Below are 14,516 nucleotides of genomic sequence, written 5' to 3'. Positions count from 1 at the left end.
ACGTTTCCATTAAACAGTTTTTTTTTTATTTTCCGCATGTTTCATCGTTGAATTCTTCCATCAAAAATTTTTGATTAAAAGTTAAATGACTATTAAACATTTTTCTATCATGATGCTTCGGTGAAATTTTAATCAGTGGCTGAATAGACGCAGCAAGCAGCAAGCTCAAAAAGAACGAAACCGAACCTATCCTCAAAAAAATCTGAAATGAGCCAATCCAATCCACCTTACAAGTTGAAGTTTAGTCATGGAAGATGGCTTCATGATTTCGTGTTCTGCATTTTCTGCGCAGTTACAAATACCTACGGCTGTAATGCACTGCTAGCATTGTTTTTGCTGTGGCTTGGTGCGGCTGGCACACTTTGTTCACCCGCCGATTCCAAAGTAAGTATCTCACCGTACTTTTGGTTCTGTAGTGGAACTTTTCGATGCACTGATAGTGGTGAGCTTTTGGGTAAGGAAACAGCTCTGTACAGCAGCCGAACGGTCGAGTGTTTTAGGCTAGACTGACAGGATGGCTCCGCGCCGACTAACTAAAGTGCAGCCTCAAGTCTGAGGGCCATCTTTCTCGGCATTACTGGACGCTGTGCCAGTAAGCCGCGCAACTTCTCTGAAGGAGTGCCTGCCCGAGCTTTAAAGGAGTTAATTTGTTAACCATGCGCAACGTGCTGAGTTGTAAAAACTATACGAGAAAACTTTTGCACTCGAGCCTATCGTGCGACATGCCTACACTTGGGAAAACGTCGCGAGTTTTTTTTTTTTTTTTTTTTTTTTTTAAATATATATGGACAGCCGCTGATCTTTCTCTCTCGAGCTTTACGGCAACTACAGTTTCTAGAAGGAACGGCTGCAGCTACTAAATAACTAAAGGTTTAGTACTCTCCTTCAGCTTTGACAAACCAGGACAGCACCTTGCGCATGTTGGTTATGCATGTGGGACCGAACCGCGCAGAACAACCGGACAAGGAGATAAGAGAAAAAAAAAAGTCAGCACTTGTCTTTTTCTTGACCCGTTGTTCTGCGCTGTTCTGGCACGAATTTAACATACCGCCGCCGCGATACAGTTGGGCTGTGAGCTCGGGTGCCTGCAACGCCTTCTTTTATGCAAAACAGGCATACTGAAAGGCCATGCAAGCCGCGGGCTCAAAAAAAAAAAAAAAAAGAGCACGAGTTGAGCAAAAGTGAGCTGAAAACAAAATTGTTGTTGCTTTGTCCTTACAGATATTCAAAGGCTCTTCAGAACTTCACTGCATTATTGACAGCGAGATAATGCCAAAGCTACACTAGAGCCATGCAGCACCTTATAGTGCATGATACTGAGCTTATGTCTCGCACTGAAAGCTCTTACCATGTTCTTAGATTATCATATTAAAGTAGCTTTAAACCCATGCTTGTTAATACAGTGATAGCCATAAATTGAATCTAGGGCATCATGCTCACATACAAGGCTTCTGATAACCGCTGGTCACATGATGTACCTGGTCATCTTACAAGCATTTGTGCAATTGATGCTTTTAATGTGTTGTAAAAGCTTTTGTGTTCTATTTCTGTATGGGAATGCTTTCCTTATTGAAGGCTAACATTTGGCTTGCTACAGCAAAACCTCTACCTAGTCATCCTAAAAACAGCACCGCAGTTAGTGCTTTTAGTGTGTTGTAAAAGTATTTGTGTTCCGATTCTGTATGGCAATGCTTTTCTCGTTGAAGACTAGCATGAGGCTTCCAAAAATTTTTCAGATGCCATTTGCTGTAGCCGATTTCGTAGGCCAACAGGAAACAGCACTTTGAACATGGAAAACTGTCATCCACGGGGGAAAAACAGCAACATCCCTTTGCATTCTCATTTCTTTGGTATGGCTAAAAGTGAATATTGTATCATTATCTATATTATTAAAATATTGAATCATGATTGTCAGTGTTGAAGTTGTTTGAGCATGATGATTTTAAACACACAGGACATCCCTTCGACATTAAGGTTTTAGCTTGTTTACATGTAGGATGTAGAGCTGGTTTCAACAAACTTTATGCAGCAAATTCTTTTTACATTGTCCACCATGTTACTTTTTGTCATTGTCCATTGAAGTAAATAACCAGTATTTTACGTTTACACAGTCGTCCACTCTTAGCTTGAATGGGAATGTGTGGCATGCAGTTTGCAAAATAGCAATGCATCCGTCACAGCCATGCATCAAGGCTAAGTGGCTTGTGCGTAGAGGGACCAGCCGCTCCAGCTTCACGTCATCTGCCTCTTTGCTCCGGTGTGCAGACGTGCATTGAGGCAAAGTGGTTTATGTGTAGAGAAACCAGGAGCTTCTTTGTCACATCTGGCTGTTTATTACGGTGTGCAGATGCGCATCGAGGCAAAATGGCTGATGTGTAGAGGGACCAGGAGCTGCTGCTTAACGTCCTTCGCCTCTTTACTACAGTGCACAGCCGTGCATTGATGCTAAGTGGCTTGTGCATGGAGGGCCCAGGAGCTGCAGCTTCAAGTCTGCCTCTTCGCTCAGGTACGCAGGTGCGTATTGAGGCAAAATGGCTTATGCATAGAGTTACCAGGAGCTGCTGTGTGGTGTAGTCTGTATATTTGCTATGGTGCGTATCGAAGTACAATGGGGGGGCTCATGTGTAAAGGTACCATGAGCTGCTGCGTCATGTCGTCTGCCTCTTTACTATGGTGCGCAGGCATGCATCAAGGCAAAGTGGCTTATGCATAGAAGGACCAGGAGCTGTTGCTGCACATCTGCTATGATGTGCAGCTGCGTATTGTGGGTGGTGGTGGAAAACATTGCCATCAGATACAAATACAGGAGGTTACTCACTAGCTGACCCTGAGGGGGCCTGTCCTGACAAAAACAAGGGGTCCCTAGTTTGGGACCCCAGTGGTGGTAGAGGGACTAGAGGCTGGTACTTCACGCTGTCTGCCTCTTCGCTACGGTGTGCAGCTGCGATGGATGCAGTGGCATCTCAAAAAGTGCATGCCACGCACTCACATGTTCAGCCTGAGTGGACGACTGTGTACCTGCTATAGCTTTGTTATTCCTAGAATAAACCTAGGCCAAGTTGGATAAATTATAGCTCACCTCATATGTGGTCAGCAAAGAAAAGCCACTCCAGAAAATCTGATGCATTTACTGTCATAGGATTCTTATTCATATGCATGCTACTGACAAGTCAGATTCTTCACCCTCAGAAATGCCAGAAAAATAACCAAGGGTGCGTCTGCAATAGTCTAGCTTGCTCTTTCTCTGCAGACTTGAGTCAGATGTGTGTTCCATTGTTGTGGGTGGTACAGGTGTGAATCTTTGATTTTAAGCTTGCAACAAGTATGTTATTGTAGTTTAAAGGCAAAACGGTACTAATAATCGCAGCCCCCCGTGGCCTTTATCCCCTTTTAATAGTGTTGCTAGACACTGAATTATTAGTTTACTCTGCACTGTTTCTGTCTAGTTAATGTGCGGAGATGTACATATATTTATATGACTTGGAGTTGTCGACTTTGCACTTAGAAACATTGTAGCGTTATCTGATGTGTTGCTTTCATTTCTTTAATGATTTCTGTAAGGGATCGGTGGGTATGCTAGGCACCATTATTAGTCTGCTCTTTTTGGGTCACCTGTTCAATGCCCAGCTGCGGCCGTCTCCCACTTGCCCTCGGACAGGAGGCGGAGAGACGCGCAGAGAGGCAGCTACAGCAGCTACAGTGCTTAACGGAAACATAGGCAGAGAGGGAAAGAAGTCCCCTCTTCCGAGGACTTTGCTGTCGCACTCGAAGACGCGGGGACAGGCAGTTTGTTCTCGTTGCTGTGTCATGTAGGGGGCTCATTTTTATTTAAGGAGCTTTACGAACAGTATACAACTAAGGGGTCCTTAGTACGCTGACTGGACCCATCACCCAGAGGCAGCACAGCTTTGAAACGAGCACCTCTTTTGGAAGAACTGCTTATCGTTCAAAGAAAAAACACTGTCAGCTTGAAGTGTGTAAGGCCCTCTTCCTTGTTGGGGAGCCCATAAAAGTGACAATTATTCAGTGCAGGCGCGCTGAGTGGGGTCTCGTTGAGGATTCCAACCCTGGATGTCAACAGTGGTGGGAGATGGCGGCGTTAAAAAAGGGCAAGTGTGTAACAGTGACGGTATGATGCGGAGCGGGAGGATGTGAGTTGGCTCTTCTGATGTGGTCCGCAATGGTGCTGACTCGGACGCCAATAATTGCAATAATTGCCCTGTAAAAGGAGCCGCCAAGGATGCAAGCTTTGGGCAACAATGGTTGCGCACGTGAGACACCGTTTTGATGGGTTCTAATTTTTTTTTTCTTTTTTTTTTCCTAGGGGAGGGAGTTTGGCATGTGACCTAGTGAGCCAATCATTTCGAGGTCCATTCTCTAAATTCCATTTGTTGTGAAACGAATTTGTTGTCCCTTTTGCATTGCTTGTATTAGGGAGAGGGTGAAGAACTTATGAAAGTGGAAAGACATGCCAAAATGTTTGTTAGCCAGTCATGTGTGAGTTCGTTGTCATTGGGGATGAGAAATGTGGGCGGAGTCCCGAAGTTAATGAAACGGCCCCGCGGCCTGGAGAACTCGTTCTGAGCTAGATTTTGATCTCTTTCCTCTTCGGCATAGATCATGGTCATTGTTTCACCTGTTGTAAATACATACATTCATGTATAAAATTTTCAGTTCATCTTCCTCTCCGTGTGCAAGTTGTTGTGGCCAGATGCAGTAAATTCACTATTTTCATTTCTATATAACGTGCCTTTCTGAAGATGGTGAGCTCTTTTGTCCAATCCTGTAAAAAAGCAGCAAAGCGCTCCCGAATCTTCCACAAAACTGTGTGATATCTTTAATACTAACTGCGGCTTGGTGTCACTCAAAACATGTAGTTGAGGTAGATTTATTCCCCCCCCCCCTCTTTTTGTTCGTTCAAATGAGGACCAGCGGACACTAACTTTTGCTTTTGTAATGCCCTAGGCCCCGCCTTAAGGCAGTACTCTAATGTCAATACCATTTTTATAGCTATGGCTGTCCAACAGCACTAATGTCTTTTATACACTTCTTTTACTAATCTCTTACCCAAGTGGTGGCTTATACTGTGGGGGCGAAAGTCTCTGGACAGTATGTCTAGATTTTGGACTAGAATCGCGATGTAAACGAATTGTGACCTTATTTCTCTTGCACACATGAAAGAACTAACGTTCAACTTTCACATCGACAAGTATGGTCCGAGTTTCCTGGTCGATGTGAAAGTTATGTGCTTTGATTGCAGTTTGTGTAGTCCACACACTTGTCCCCGATATTACATAGGGGCAAATTAGGCGCCTTTACAGGGGCAGTTTCTTTGGCGCCCACTACCTTCCCCATAAAAAAGGTACAATGTTTCTTGTGAACGGCTGGCTGCATTTATAAATACCATTATTTTTTTTGTAATTTGTTGTGCGTAGTTGAGAAATCCATGACATACATGCACAGCTGGTTGCCAGAATTATGCAACCATATTTCAGTAACAAATAACTACTTTTAACTCTTGTAGAAGCATGAACACTGCGCAATCACTGCGGCGGGCTATGCTTCCACATTGGGCTTTAGCCACATGTCAAATGTCTATCTTTATTCTGCTGCAGCAGCTTGCATGTTATCAGATAAGTTACTTCGTCGCAGCTGCTCTAAGGAGACACTTTCTAGACGCTTGTAGCCTAGATGTTGATGTCGATATACCCCCGACACGCCCAGGGAATGTCTTCGGTAGAGGGTACATGGAAACCAGCGAAATGTGCAGTTTACAGAATAAAAAGGTAACAGTTTTAAATGATGTTATTATTGATCACTTCTTTTCAGAGCAGGAACAATGACTTTAGAAATCTGCCTGTTAAACCGCTCAAAATGCAGGTTTCTGCCGCCAATGCGTACCTGTGTAATACTGCAATGCTTTGGCTGTGCTTTATGTTCATATACAGCATCCTTTATGCTTAGTTTCTCTGCATGTGCACTCCATGTCTTGGGCATTGCTGAGGGCGCATAGCAGCAAGCATAACATGCCATGTTTGGTCAGAGTGGCATGTTCAAAGAGACGACATAAAAACATTAAAATACTGAATGCCAGGTTCTGGTCAAACTACGTTTGTATCTTGTTATTCTGCATGGGTTTTGCTGCAGTTATATGACCTTTCTATATAGTATGTGACAGTTCTGAATGGAGATGCATGCGTACAGTGCCATCTGGAAAAAGCAATTGAGAGAAACTAGCAGTTGCCCTTGGAGATGTGTAATCAAAGTTCAGCACAGATAACTTGAATTTCATTTTCCCTTCTATTGCAGGAGGAGCCCAGCCTGCTCTTTCATCTTAGGCCTGAAAGACCAGCAACAGCTGATCGAGCAAATGCACAGGATAGTAACTGCTCCTGGAATCCCGGCCTGCGGAGGCCGCCCACAGAGAACTCGCTCATCTCCTCGCTAATTCCGAAATATTAGGTTTCAATAAATACCTTTTCCTCCACCACCTCCCCAAGGGAAGAGCTGTCACGGCCTAGGATAATTAAAATTATTCAAGTAGATTCTTAATACTCCAGTTGGCCTGCATTTACCATGCCATTCCTTAACCTCGATATTTTTTTAGTGTAGACTATTTATGCATGCAGTTTTTGCAATAAAGCCAAAAAAAAATGCTTTTTTTACAACCTCACATGCTGGTATGCCTATGCACTTAGCATGTTTTCAGGAATGGTGCATTTGTGTAAAGCTCAGCTAGCATATGTGCCTCTTTGATAGAAGTTTTAATTGCACACTACTGTTCAGTGCTTTGTGTGTGAAAGTAAAGCAGACAACAGGAAACTTGAACCTGTTGCATATTCTATTGTCTGCTTTACTCTCACGGCAAAGGCATTGAGCACTAGTATGTGACTGAAATTTCCATGGCACATGCTTGCTGAGCTTTACACGAATGTTATTGGCAAGTTTTTACACCAATAGCGGGCCCTGCAAGCATGTTCCGGGAAACGTCCGAATGTCCGCCTCCGGCTGCCCGTCGGACGTCCGTGGGACGCGATCCGGATCCACGAACGATAGTCCGACGGACGTCCGCTGTACGTATATCGAACATAACCGGACTTCCGACGGATGTCCGAAGGTCCGAAAACGGACGTCCGTCGGTCGACCGTCGGACGTCTATGGCCGTCTGGGGCATGACGTGGATCGCTGTCTAGCCACGTCTAGCGCAGAACGTATTCCAGAGTACGCGCATCGCGTGAAGCGCGAGAGTAAAACTGGCCACAGACCTATTCGTTGTTCTCTTCTTCCCGGTTAGTGATAGTGTGTCCAGAAGCTGACCCTGCGCTCGGTATGCACGTCAATTTCATTCCTGGTGCTTTTTGTTTTTTTTTTTAGAGCCTTTTGCTCCTCCGGTGACTGACTTGTATTTACAGTGTAGGAGGCATTGCCAAAAAATACATAACTAAATACATTACTCGTTGCGCTAAAAAAAAAAAGGAAAAAGAAAATGTGTTACTGCCCTAAATCTGCTACCTAGAAAAAAAAGAAAAAAAAGCTAGCGTGTTACCTTTGCAGCTACCAAAAAATTACAGACTAATCCATGGCTATAAATTTTAATCAGCGCGTCTTCGCTGGACGAACTGATGATAACAATTTTATAAAGCTAATATTTCACATAAGACTTCCAGCGCAAACTACAATTTTACTCGAAATTTTGATTTAACGAGAATATTTCGCACAAATATGCAGGAGCTTAGAAACATCATACATATGTGCCGTAAATTAAGTTGCCTGTAGAGGTACTACATGTGGTGCCTCTAGCTAACTCCACGGCACATGGTGAAGCCATTTTCTTAATGTGAAATTAAACATAAAATCACACTTTATCATTAATACTAACTTCACAAAGAACAACATCACTTTTGATGTTTGCTCCAGCTATGTTGTGTACGGGTTTCCTGGGCCTTTGTCAAGCTGTTTGTAGAGCTTTTTGCCCAGCGACCATCCACTTGTCGGAAAATAAAATTTGATTTGATTCAATTTATAATTCTTACTGATTCGAATAACACTATATATTCCTGCATCCGTATGTACACCCAGATGTTTCTTTCAGCATTCTCATCTGTATTTACTTTTGGAGACATCACTTCAGCTCCCAGCCTATAGATGCATTCCTTGAGGTTACTATATACCCGAAATGCGCGCGAGCGGAAGGGCGACAGAGCTTTTCACCCTTTTCGCATCGGCGTACTTGCAAGAGCGCTCTGGTGCCGAATTTCTGCTGCTTTTTGACTTCGCATTTTTATTGTATGTTGCTGCGCGAGTTGGTTATTCAAGAACGCTAGCAGACTACGGACCAGGATGAGGAGGACACACACATGCGCTCGCTAACAACTTTATTTTGGAAGACAGCCGATCCGCGCCTTATATACAGAAAAACACGAAAAGCGCGCGTGAGCACGGTTATCAGAGCTCAAACCGCAGCAAGCATCCAAGGAACGGCCGGCATCTGATATTGAACGCAATTAACGCTGTGACACGGAGTGTTAGGGCTTTGGTTAGGGGCGGGTCAGATGCAAAAAAAAAAAAAAACAACTGGGGTGCACATGAAGCCCAGATAAAACGATATTGAAGAGAGCCAACAAACAACGTGGCTAAAAGCGAAAATGAACGCACGAGGGCAATAACAAAAACAACAAATTAGCGCGGGCATAAGCTCGATCCGTCTATAAAGGCAAGGCTGTAAAAGTCAACGAAGGTAAATGCGCTAAAATAGGAAAAAGTATGGAAAACATGAACAACTAAAAGACTCTGAATGAAAACACTGAAATCTTATTAGCAGACAAAACCGAAAAAGGCAAGTAAGAAACACTGACAAAAAAGGTCATATGCCTAGCAAACTGAAAAACAGAACGGGATAAAGAAACAAACCACAGACGCGCGAAACTTAATGGTTAATAAAACGGTGGGGCAAAGACAGAATAACTCGACTAAAAACTATGACAGGCGAATGCGGAACAAACCAACACAGGCAAAGACTAAATAGAATGCACAAAACAGATCTAGGCGGAAAGGAACAAAAATTCATTTTCTAACAACACAAGTGAAGGTGTGCTGACGCACTCATGCTTTTGCTTGTTGATAGCGGCGGATTCTATGATTTCACGGGGAAGTGTTGATTGTTGTTCTTAGCCAAAATTTGTTTCCTTGAACATCGGGGAGAGGTGCCGGCAGGGACTGCAGTCTCGACAGTCAGTAGTCAAATAGCCAGACTTTTTTCCTTCGGCATAATTTTGATGCTCTAATATACTTTTATTTAGGCTGTGGCTAAATGTACGTCGGACGGACTCGATCAATGGTCTTAAAGGTACGTCCGACGGACCCGGTGCGTTTTTCTTCGGGATACATCGGACGGATCCGGGAAATATTTTTCAGAGGTACGGCGGACGGACCCGATCGGTGGGGTTCGTCCCACGGACCCAACGCATTTTTCTCTGATATGGGCCTTGGGATCCGTCGGTCCGTCGGGAAAGCCGGATGGATCCGAGATCCCCAGATGTGGTTGAGATGTGGTTGTAGCAACAACTTGGTAGCCGTATGTAGCCAAGTCGAAGTTTGTATGAGGTGTGCGAGGCAAGGTATATCTACCTTGTCCGAGGTGCAAGAAGTATGTAGGGGTGTGAAACTCCCTGTACCTCCCAGCGGCCACGAATTACAGACGCTAGCGCCAAACTCCCCATTATAGGATTATAGCGGGAGGGGGCGCGTAAAAAATGGACTTGACGGGGGAGGCCGTATAGCGGACTGGTCCAAAAAGCGGTGCACTGAAGGGGATGTCGGTAGGTTGCTTCAAGCAGCGCGGGTCGCGCGCTCGCGTGCGCCCGCGTCCGGGAAAACGCTCTGCCCGTGGATTTTCTACCGCATCATCGTTCTGCCGCGGCGCGACCGGCTCGCGGCAGGAACAGTGTGATGGAAAGAAAAACCACAAGCATAGCGCTCTCGAGCAAGCGTACCCGACCGCAGCAAGACATAGCACATAGAACAGCAGATATTGTTTCTCTTTTTTATTAACTGCACGTGAAACAGAAAATGAAAAGATGCGACAAGGTATTCCTCACACACACGCACTTTACGTAGCTAACAGTTTACAGTAGTGTTATGTGTTATGCGCTAACATTGTAATCTTGCATGCTTGCTTTATCGATATAAAATGACACCACTTTTTCTAAACTTAGCAACCATATACGCTTGGCCAGCCAATTCTTTACAACACCGCACGACTGTCTACTACCTGGGGCCGGTGTGTGGAAAGACGCATGAGATGACAAGGCAAGTGAGAGCAAGGGAATGCCCACAATTCCTGCTGCTGCAGTGAGCATCATCTGCTAGGCTGTTCTGATTTTTGCGACAGAATCGGCTGGTATATATCGGAGGACCAACAAGTTGCCACTACGTTTTTATCCACTGCATATAATGTGCATATCTGCAATGAATAACATATATTTCAGTAAAAAAATTATTATGAACAATAACTACTGGTACCCATTACTCTCCAACAAATAACTGTCGAGGACATTAATTAAAGGTACAATTATTTTCCAGAGAACCCTCCTCGAGACAGTACCCGAAAATGAAAAGGGGGCAAGTGTAGTACTTGAAAGGTTACAAATCTCCATTACCTAAAGCCACAAGCACATAGCAGATAGAACAAATGCTGTCAGAACTAGGACACAAAACTTCATCCGAGGGGTTGCTTCCAACGGAGCAGGACAGCCCAGCAGACGACACGTAGCTCAAGCAGCATGATTCCGTTCCCACACTTGTTCCCTCTGCCAATTTTCATTTGCTTCAGCTCAGCACTGCTGCATTGGGCAGTCGATGGTCGAGGGTGCACGAATACAGCCCATGCGAGACATAGATGACAGACGCACATTCAACCACAGCACGACAGTTGAGGGTTGAGGCAGCAGCGGCCGTTTACGTGCCCTTCCACTTCCACACCTGTGCAAAGCAGGATGACCACTGCTGGACAAGCTCTAGCGTCAGCAACGGTGCACAGCACAGCAAATAAGTGTTCAGTGGGGACAGAATAGAAATGAATTTGAATCCCCCCTTCCTCCAGCGTAAATTATGTAAAGCTACCGTCCACGCACCAACCCGTCAGTAACAACTCCTTGAGTGAATTCATGCAGCTAATGCTGGTTAATGCGACACAGTAACCGAAATTAGCAGCAAAGCTAGCAGGAGGATGGTTGCGCAGAATTTCACGCGCGCCCTGAAAGGAATTTAAATGCTCGCTTGCTCACCTCATCAGTTAAAATTTCAAAACGATGCATTCAGGTGCCGTTCGAGCAGTACATGCATACCGCCACTTGCCGAGACGGAACGCTGACGCTATGGCTGATGCAGCACCATCCGAGAAGCGTTGCACGAAACAAGCTTTACCAAAGGTCTTCGCTTTACTGCAACCATGACTACAAGCAACACAACGACGTGCAACGGTGCGACAAACCCTTTCTGGCCAGCGGTCGTGCTGTGTCTACTTTCTTGTCCCGCTATTTTCTGCTACCGTGGTCTTTCTGTCCACTGTCATTTCTGTCCGCACGAGGCAGCGGAGGTGTTGTTGTTGTTGACCAAATAACTTATGGCACATACCCACAGAGGGGGATCGGCCAGCAATTGGGTAGCAAAGAAAATCTTTGAAGTATACTTGCGTAAAAAAAACAACAACAAAAGAGCGGAGGTGGCTCAGCTGTACAGCCAGTAGCGGGCCCGTGCATTTTCTTTTCCTTCTTTATACAGTCGCAGCAACAACGTATGACACATTACATACTACGTTCATGGGTGCCGCTTGCAAATTGCTGATGAAGACATGACACGTAACGATGATGATGATAGTATTATTACAACGATTTTTTCTTATTTTATGCACGTGGGTGGATAGAGTCTGCTGGCCTTATCCTTTGTACCGGACGCCTTTTCCCTTCTTAAGAATCAGTCCGCGGTTTCACAATTTCTCCTTTACCAACCACTCCTTCGTTACATGTTCGTTACACTAACTTGTTTCTCGTCTATTTATGAACTTTTCTGGATGATGATGATGAGCCTGCTGTCGTCTGCTTCTAAACTGCGCAGACTCTCCAATGCGCTATAATGCGCGTTGCAACGCAGCGCAGGCGGATGGCTCAAGATCGGATTATTTTCGTAATAAAGATTGCGGGTACTCCGATCAGCGACGGTTCAAATCTCATTTGTCCTTACTCTTTTCTTTTTGTGTGCACTTGTGACGGCGCACAAGGACGTCTCGGACAATCCACTATATATAGTTATTCACTGGTTCAACTTGCAGATACCACTAGTTCAACTATACCACTAGTTTTACAGAGATGAAACCGACAATGCATGTATCTTAATTGCACAGCGCTGGTTGTGCGGTCGCTGCTGTAATTTTTTTTCGTAAATTCCTGGCTTAGTCATTAAAATATTATGTAAACATGATTTCAGTTCGAAGAAATCGCCAAGTCCAGCTGTTACACGAATGATGTAAAAACGATATTTTGCGTACAACAGAAACAGTACGTTTGGACACGTAACGGGATATTTCCATTATCCTGTCTCACGGCAGAACTATGCATTGCTAATTCAATGAGCAAAACAACCATAAAATTTATATAATTATAGTGCTTCGAGAAAGCTCACGTAATATTTAAAAGGTACGTGCGCCAAACATTTCTAAACAAATCACACGGATTGCCCCAACATCCCGTACTAAGATCTTGCCTATTCTCTTTTCAATAAAATATTCCGTAAATGTTGTAGGTACACAATATACCGACGTGCTGTAGATATGAATCTCCCAGCTCAGCCGCGGAATCCTCGAAGCTCAAATTCCACACGAAAATGGCATTTTTGTTAAACCATCTTGATTCAATCAGAAACGGCGGCGATACCGTGCTAGCGCTGGGGCAGCGGCTCGCCTTGCATCGCCGCTGCCGCATACGGTGGGAACATATCCGACTTAATTCTTCTGATCGAATCAGAGTAGCCCAAAAAAATCAATGCTGATGACAAAAATGTCATTTCTGTGCGAAATTTGAGATGCGAGGATTGCGCGGTTTAGCTGGGAGACGCACTCACAGCGCGCCTGTAATTGTGCAACGCGCTATATGCCGGTGATTCAGCTGAGGTGTTTTCTGGCATGCAGAGTTACCATGTAAAAATAGCGATATATTCAATAAATGACTAATGCGAAAACATTACGTCAAATTTCTCGAACACGACCTGTAAGTATACAGCACCATATGATATATAGTTTTGTATAAAGTTATCATCATCATCATCATCAAAACGTTTTATTTCCACCGAAATGAAACTCCTTTTCGGACCCCCCGGCACGCAGGCCTAAGGGAGCCCTACTCGAGCCTCGCAAACTAACGTCTGGTGAAGATGCATTTTTGCTTCACGGCCTCAGCCGTCAGGCGGATGGCTTGTTGCTGTTGAGCGCGGTTCTGGCTCCGCAGCAAGGTCTCCCAGGCTTCTCTATCTATATTTTGCTCGGCGCCCGGGCTGCCAGCACATTCCCAAATTATGGGGTCTAGAGTGCCCCTCTCCCCGCATGTTATGCAATACTGGTCTTTCTCCTCTTTAGAAATTGTCACTATACCCAGAAGGGGCTTATATGATTTCCCCCTTGCAATCTTCTCCACGCAATTGCCTCCTCGTTTCCGAGGGAACGGTCGAGTGGCGGATAGACCCTCCTGCTCAGCTTATAATGTTCCGTGATATCGTTGTATGTAATCAAGCTATCTTTCATGTCTATGCGAGAGGGCTGCTCTATGGCTGCCTGGTGATAGAGAGCTCAGGTAAGCTCGATCGTGTGCAGCCTTTTCCTGCAATAGACTCGTGCGCTGGAATCCATATTATTTCTACGTTCTATCGGCCTCGCCTCGAGGACGCGTGTGGCCTCTTCCGAGATTCTTCCTTTCCCAAAGTTCCTCACTGCATTTTTGCTGTCACATAAAATTGTCCTGGCCTTGGTACCGACGCAAGCGAGCGCTATCGCCAGCTCTTCGGCCACGCTAGCATCTCTCGTGCGGCTCGAAGCCGCTACCATTAATGCTCCTGCCCCGTCGATAACCGCGGATACAGCCGCCCCGTGCTGTCCGCACGCCGCGTCTGCCTGTAGCTTCTTCATCTTTCTCTCGCAGGCCATATGTTCTCGCCTTTCTTGTTGCACTCGGGGTGCATATGTTTCGCGGCATAGGTGGGACGCGTATCTTGGCCCTGATTCCTGGCGGGATCTTTACCATCTTGTGCGTGCTACTTTCTGGCCAGATTCCTACCGATTCGAGTATTGTTCTGTCTGTTTCAGACTGGAGCCGTTCCAATTGAGATATTCTCACCCCCTCTGCCAGCTCCCCCCATCTGTTGTGAACTCCCATTTTCTCAAGCCGCTCCGTCGACATGGATATCGGGAGTCCCAGAGCTCGCTTGACGCATTTCCTCATTATTCATGTCTATCTTCTCTATTTCTGTCT

At 45.1% G+C, this 14,516-nt stretch overlaps 1 long non-coding RNA gene across 2 annotated transcripts; it reads left to right on the top strand.

Annotated features, from left to right (window-relative positions):
- The first annotated feature begins 254 nt into the window (after window positions 1–254).
- Window positions 255–6,858, top strand: LOC146188265 (uncharacterized). 2 transcript variants are annotated; one of them, XR_014707503.1, is made up of 4 exons: window positions 255–384; window positions 1,737–1,862; window positions 2,348–2,514; window positions 6,310–6,858. It is a non-coding gene; the product is annotated as an uncharacterized LOC146188265 (long non-coding RNA). The 2 variants fall into 2 exon arrangements; XR_014707502.1 differs by having other exon boundaries at window positions 1,737–2,514; window positions 6,310–6,827.
- Window positions 6,859–14,516: the final 7,658 nt, after the last annotated feature.

This window comes from Amblyomma maculatum, chromosome 5, assembly GCF_055883805.1.
Source record: "Amblyomma maculatum isolate TAMU_Amacu chromosome 5, ASM5588380v1, whole genome shotgun sequence".
NCBI classification, from domain to species: Eukaryota; Metazoa; Arthropoda; class Arachnida; order Ixodida; family Ixodidae; genus Amblyomma; species Amblyomma maculatum.
This window is presented reverse-complemented; position numbering and strand designations above follow the sequence as displayed.